General features: G+C 32.3%; 1 long non-coding RNA gene across 1 annotated transcript; it reads right to left on the bottom strand.

Annotated features, from left to right (window-relative positions):
- Positions 1–402: 402 nt before the first annotated feature.
- LOC145606088 (uncharacterized) lies at positions 403–2,702 on the bottom strand. The gene is made up of 2 exons (XR_014105208.1): positions 2,580–2,702; positions 403–1,518 (listed from the first exon to the last, which is right to left on the bottom strand). It is a non-coding gene; the product is annotated as an uncharacterized LOC145606088 (long non-coding RNA).
- Positions 2,703–7,141: the final 4,439 nt, after the last annotated feature.

Below are 7,141 nucleotides of genomic sequence, written 5' to 3'. Positions count from 1 at the left end.
TATATGTTTTAAATTATAACTCATATTTTTTATATTAAAACTCATATATTCCATTTTTTTTACTAATATCCTCCCACCCAAATACATCTGAATGAAATTTAAAGTCATGCAGCACACCCTCCCACCAATTTAAATCATTATGGTCTAAATTTTAAATTTTGAAATCCCATCGAAAACATACAAAACACATATCATGAATTAAAAAATAGTACTTATGTATTCAAGAACTAAGAATTTAAGTGATAAATTTTAATCATATGGTCTAAATTAAAATTTTGAAATCGCATCGGAAACATACAACACACATGATTACTTATTATAACTCATATGTTCTAAATTTTTAGTCATATGTTCTAAATTTTTAGTCATATGTTCTAAACTTCAATACATACGAAGTATATGTATTAAATTCAAACTATAATCATTTTTATACTACAAAAAAAAGTGTTATTCAATACACAGATTCAAAAAAATGTTCTAAAATCATTAAGTATTATCTAACTTTCTTTGGATAATTTTGAATATCATGGTGACTCAATTCCCCACAACATATGCTAGTAGCATTATTTTCAACATTACTTCTTGCATTCCTCTTAGCTTCCAAATTCAGCCTCAATCATTGAAGATTAATCACAAGGTCTTTGATATCTTCATCATCGCCCTCTGCCAAACTAACACAATCATGTTTTGAACAACCACTCAAATGATTCAATATCTTCCTTTGCTATGAAACCAGCCGCAAAAGTGATGCAACTCTTGTGATGATCAACCCTTGTAAATGGAGTAAATGCCATGTTGCACTTGTTTAGAACAAGAAGATCAAATTTCATTACACACGAAATATAGCAGTACCTATTTAGAACACGTGATTAAATATTTAGAACATATGAGTAAAAATTTAGAACACGTGATTAAATATTTAGAACATATGATTTAATATTTAGAACACGTGATTAACTCAGAACAGAAGACATTATTTAGAGAATAGATTTAAGGCTGAAGTTTACTTAATTATTTAGAGCATAAAGGTAATGAGTTTATAAAACATAATTTGGACCATTAGACTAAAACTTTATAATATTAAAAATAAATTTTACAACATTAAAGCTTTGCACCCAACACGAGTGACTAATCTTTTTCTTGTTATTGAAATCTTGCCTTCCTTGCTTTGTCCTTCTTTATCATTTAGAATACTCTCAACAATAGGCTTTTTCTTCTCCTTGAAACCCTGTTTGTTGCATAAGACATATTGAAATGCCAATTTTTTCTCTGTATGCCTTTTACTGGTAGACTTCCTAGTGTTAAAACCAGCAGCAAGTGCATATGATTTATAAAATTCAACACCCTCATCAACACTATTAAATTTCATTCCTATTGCAGGTTTTAACTCATTGCGGCACATAGGAAACCATTCTTTTGTTCCTCCGGGAGTTAATATAGGTACTACTGTAGGAGTAGTTGGCACACTTGCATTGGCATTAGAAACATTATCAAGTTGTTCGTTGTTGTTAATTATTTCTGCACAAAAGTAATTTTAACAAGTTAAAAAAAATTTAGAACAAATGAATAAAATTTTAGAACATATGATTTAATATTTAGAACACATGATTAAATCAGAACAGAAGACATTATTTAGAGCATAGATTTAAGACTAAAGTTTAATTAATTATTTACAGCATAATTTGGAACATTAGACTAAAACTTTAGAACACATGATCAAATATTTAGAACACATGATTTTAGACATCCCATTAGAAAAATCAAAACATGTTCCAAAATTTTACTCATTTGTTCTAAAATCAAATGATCCAAATTATTTATCAAATTTCACTCATCAACATTCTCATTTATTACTTTCCGTTGTTTTCCTACCAACATGTTCTAATTTTATACACATATGTTCCAATTTTATACACACATGTTCTAAAATTTTCAACCATGTTCTACGATTTTGGAACATGTTGTACATAAAAACATCCAAGTTTATAAAAAAAATTGCTTCATTATTTGCTTGTTCATCCATAATTGTCAACCTAATATAATGAACCTGCAAAAATAAATTCAATCCAAGCAATTAAGTTTAATAAATTCCACATCAAAGAAAAAAGCACTCCACATAATCAAACATAAAGCAAACAAATGCTTGATGAAAATGGAACATAATCAAACATAAAGCAAACAAATGCTTGATGAAAATGGAACATAATCAAACATAAAGCAAACATAATCGAAAATCGAACAAAATCGCAGCAAACAAAATCATAAGAATTAAAATTGCAGCAAACATAATCAAACAAAATCATATAGTAAATCGAACAAAATCGCAGCAAACATAATCAAACAAAATCGCAGCAAAAAATTGAAGCAAAAAATCGAAAAATCGCATAAGAACACTAAAATTTTCCAGAACACTAAAATCGAAAATTAGAACATCAAATCTGTAAATTTTAACGAAAATACTAAATTAAGATCACTCATTACTAAAATTATAACAAAAATCCAACATTCAAACCATGAAATTCGAAAATTACTGACAAAAATTAAGGAAAAATCTAACAGAACTTTTGTTGATTATTTACCCGAATAATCTATGAAGCTTGTTGATTCTTGCTATTGCTGAAATCTGACAAAAATCGAACGGAATTGTGTTCGAAATCCTTGAATCTCATTGAAATTGAAGCTCGTAGTTTCTTCACTCTGTTTTTCTGATTAACAAGTATATTGATGAAAAGATTGGTTTTATTAGAGCCGTTGGATCGTTTGATCCTAAGGCTTAGATTTGTTCTCATATATTAGAAATGTTCTCACATAAGAACCTATTCTCACCGGATCCCTCCCCTATATATATATATATATATATATATATATATATATATATATATATATATATATATATATATATATATATATATATATATATATATATATATATATATATATATATGTATATATATATATATCTACAACCCTTTCAAAAGCCACAACATGTGTTACTATTTCAAAGTAATAGTGTAGTGCCGGTTTTGCCCCTCCCTTTTTGGTAAATTACTCTTAGGTTTTTCCCTTGAATAAAGAAAGGAAAAAAAAAAGGAAAAAAAAAAAAAAAAAAAAAAACTAAGACTGATACTACACTGAGGATATTTATTCGTTTCTGTGTTGTTGACTTTTTCCTGACCTTTTATTTAGTTTGTTAGGAAAATGGTAGAATTATTTAAGATTTAAGCGAATCAATTATTTATAGTTAATCAGGCTGCCATGTATGGACATTGTTTGTTTCCTTTATGTGGTGGATTGGAAATGTTAGAAGAGTTAGGGCGTGCTTTGATGTTGGGTTAATAGCTAATAACCATTTTAGTTAAAATTTGTCGATTTCATTTGTGTTGATTGATATATGAAGAACAAATTTAATGGTAATAGTTATGAACAAATTTCTATTCAAAAAAAAAAAAAAGTTATGGCCAAAATTAATGGTGATTGTTAGGTGTGTGGGGTGTTATTCTAATTAGCGTTTTCTAATTTTATTTTTGTTGATTCATATGTGAATGTATTTGGGGGTGATTAATTCGGTGTGTGGAATGTTGGTTTGCTATTGTAAAGATAGCAGTCTGTTATTTTTTGCACATTAGGACACCTTGTTCTTTAATTGAGTTTAGTTAATCTTTTTTATTTTTTATAAAAAAATAAAAAAAATGTCTGGAAAAAAAACGTAACAAAAGAAAAAAAAAATTAAAGAAAAAGAGGATGGCAGTGGTGAGGGATGTGGAGAGATGGACAATAGTGGGCTGGGTCAGTGAGTTTGCTTGATTATGCTTAGGTAAGTTAGTGAGGTTGCTTGGTTATGATGATATAGTCTTCCTTGTTTTAAGGAGTCAAGTTATGTGTTAGTATTTTGGTCATTTGACTATCCATATATAGCTTTGAATATGTACTATGGTCTTTGGCATTGGTGTTGTTGTGAGTGTTACTTATTGATGTTGCTTAGTGTGTAGGAGTTTAGCTAATTGTTTTTTTTTTTCCTTTTTTTCCTTTTTTTTATTAGTTATTTTTTTTTAAAAGATTAGAGAGAAAAAATTGTAGACAGGTTATTTGGGTGCTTGTATATATATATATATATATATATATATATATGATAGGCTTGTTTCTGTAGGAAAAGAGAATGTGCTCTGCATTCTGAAGTTTAGTGGTTTCTATTTTGCTTTGACTCAGGATTAACAGAAAAAGTATACAGCAGATCCTTAGTTCTAGCCAAGAGATATTCAGGTAACTTAGCTACTGCGACATATTTACAAGCTATACAATCTTTCTGATGTGGTTTTTGCTTAACCACCAGCATTGTATGGACCCTGTCATACTAGAACTTCCAGTTATTTGCTATGCCAGACAAGTGATCAGCCATGACATTAGATGTTCCTATGCATTGCAGGAGTATGACAAGGACATAGTAGAATTCATAGCCTTTGTGGTTATAGATATTTTGTGTTTGCTGTTGTTGTTTGCTTGTGGTTGATGGTGTTTGGATAGTTTTGATATATGCTTTGTTTATTGCTGTGTTAGTTTAGTAGTGGCTTGTATTGATGGTGTATAATTTGGTGCTGCTTTGTCTATCTATCTGTCGTGGTTATATCGTTGTGGTTACACATAGCTTGATCAAAATAAGCTTATATAGTTTTTGGATTCATGCGTTGTGATGTGTTTGCTTTTGCTGCTGTTTGGTCTGTTTTGATAGCATGTTCTGTCTTTGCTTGTCTGGTTTGGGGGCAAATGCTTTGTGCTTTGTTGTGTATACTGTTATGTAGAATAGATGGTCATTATCTATAAGCATTGGGCGTGCCTTTATGGCTGCCTTTTGTTTTTTGCTGTTTTGATCTAATATATTGTAGAAAGGATGTGTGTGCTGTGGTGTGGGACCAGCTGCTAGATGTCAAGTGATGTGAATAGTGTCATGCTTTTTGATGAGCTTTGGGGGGGGGGGGAGGAAGGGAGGGGGATTTTCATAGAGTAAGAATCATGGTGTAGAGGCTCAATATATTTCCTTGGCTATGGTCTAAGATTATAGATGTTTGTATGGTCATGTATGGTTATGTAGACTCTTTAAGTTATTTATTCTTGGTTTCTATATAGATGCTTTTGGTTGGTATACATTTTTTTAGAGGAGTATTTGTTGGAGTGTATAGTCTAGGAGGTGGTTGCTGCTGTTAGGGAAATGATCACCTTCATTTGCATGTATGTCCTGTGTTGTAATTTTTGTTACTATACATTTAAATTAAGAGTTTCCCCCTATTTACAGGTGATGGATTTACCATCCACACAAGTAGTGATGCCTTTCCGTCCTCTCTTGAAGCAGATTACCAGTTATTTGAATTTCCCTGATCCAGATTACCAATTTGTTGATGAACCTGGAAGCATTGCTTGTGTGGTTGTTAAGACAGACTGTGGTCCCATCGCTTCTGTTTACATTGGTGGGTATACTAAGAGTATAGAAGAGTCTTGTGAGGTGGCTGCTAGAAAGGCTGTGTATGATCTCATGAAGAGATATGAGATAGTTATTGAAGATGTGACTTACCTAAGGAAGCAAATGTATGAGCGCTGTGGTCAGTTATTTTGGTTTAAGAAAGAAGAGCTTGAGCGAATTGAGAGGGAGGAACCCAAAATCAACATGCATGAAGATATTCCCACTGATCTTGGAAACAAGCACAAGAAGATAGTTGTTGATTTTGTGGTTATTTTAAGGGCAATCTTTAGAGCAGTTGATATAAGGTGTACTCCGATTGAGACTATTGAGCATTCTGCCAACCAGTACACTTCATGGTTTACTATCATGCCTCATCGAGATGGCATAGGGTTTCGATGCTTGTTTAGTGACTATGGCTCAACAGTGGCTGAAGCCAAGCAGAGCCTTGCTAGAAAGGCTGTCGATTACCTCACCGATGTCTTTAACCTTGTGATAGTGGATGCTAACTATAAAGTGACAACGGCTAGGTTTGATGCTATTTTGTGTACCTTGGAAAGGGAAAGCTATTTGAGTGTGAAGGAGCGTGTATTGGGAATTAAAGAGCAGCTTGAACCCTCTACAGTGCTTGTTGAGCAGGACTGTCTCACTCCTCTTGGTCAGGAATTTCAGGTGCCCGTATCCATCCCACCTGTTCTGCCTCCTAAGAAGCGTCTCTTGCGCCACATTTATGCAGAGACAGATGATGTTGCTGGTGCTGGTTGTGAAATGCACTCAGTATTTCCGGTGCCAGAAGATTTCAAAGGCTGCTTCAAGCGTGCAAAGTTCTTGAGGGACTAGATAGGCTAAGTTTAGGAGTGAAAATAGAGGGTGGTGCATGTCTTTTGTCTTGCTTCTTTTGCTGGGGTATTAGGTTATGTTGCCTTAGTAGTTTATGGTGTCGGGTATGTGTAGGAACTAATCATGTATCGCCTTCTGTTTGGAAATAATAGCTAGGACTTTATGTAATGTAATGACTCTGGTGATTCCCTTGTTTTTGTGGACTATGCATCTGAATTTGTCTGTATATTGAATTATATAATGCAGCTAGGTTTGTTTTCGTATGGATTTAGTAATCGATTTGCCTTTACATGTTATTGTAGTATACTACTTTGCAGTATCTGAGTTTAACTATATGTCTGCTTATACAGTGCGTTTAGCTCTATTTTCATATGGATTCTGCAAATAATTTACTCTTACAGATTATTATATCATGTTAGAGCTAAATGCATATGAAAATACTTCGTTGGTTAGTATTGCTTTCCTATTCATTTGTTTAGTAAGGATATTGTTTTGTTGCAGCTATCTGTTTCATGGGATTCTTAGACGTAGCTACACTTAAAGGTTATGGTTTTGAGTAGATAGAACCAACGTATTAGTTCAGATATGAGTAAGTGCTCTAATATGTCTTCAGTTTGTTAGAATAGCATTGTAGTGTTTTTTGTAACCTTTATATGACAAGTGATTGTAGATCGATTTTTACGAGAACCATCATCTTCGGGTGGCTACAATACCAAACGCTTAAGGAATTTACAAATAGAAACTCAGAGTCAAATAGAAAGGTATATCATAGATATGCACTTAAAATGAAATTTTTTTTGACCTTCATTTTAAGGTTGTTAGCTGTTTAAATTACAATGCTTTTACCTTGGA

This window comes from Chenopodium album, chromosome 22, assembly GCF_948465745.1.
Source record: "Chenopodium album chromosome 22, dcCheAlbu1.1, whole genome shotgun sequence".
In the NCBI taxonomy this organism is placed as follows: domain Eukaryota; kingdom Viridiplantae; phylum Streptophyta; class Magnoliopsida; order Caryophyllales; family Amaranthaceae; genus Chenopodium; species Chenopodium album.
This window is presented reverse-complemented; position numbering and strand designations above follow the sequence as displayed.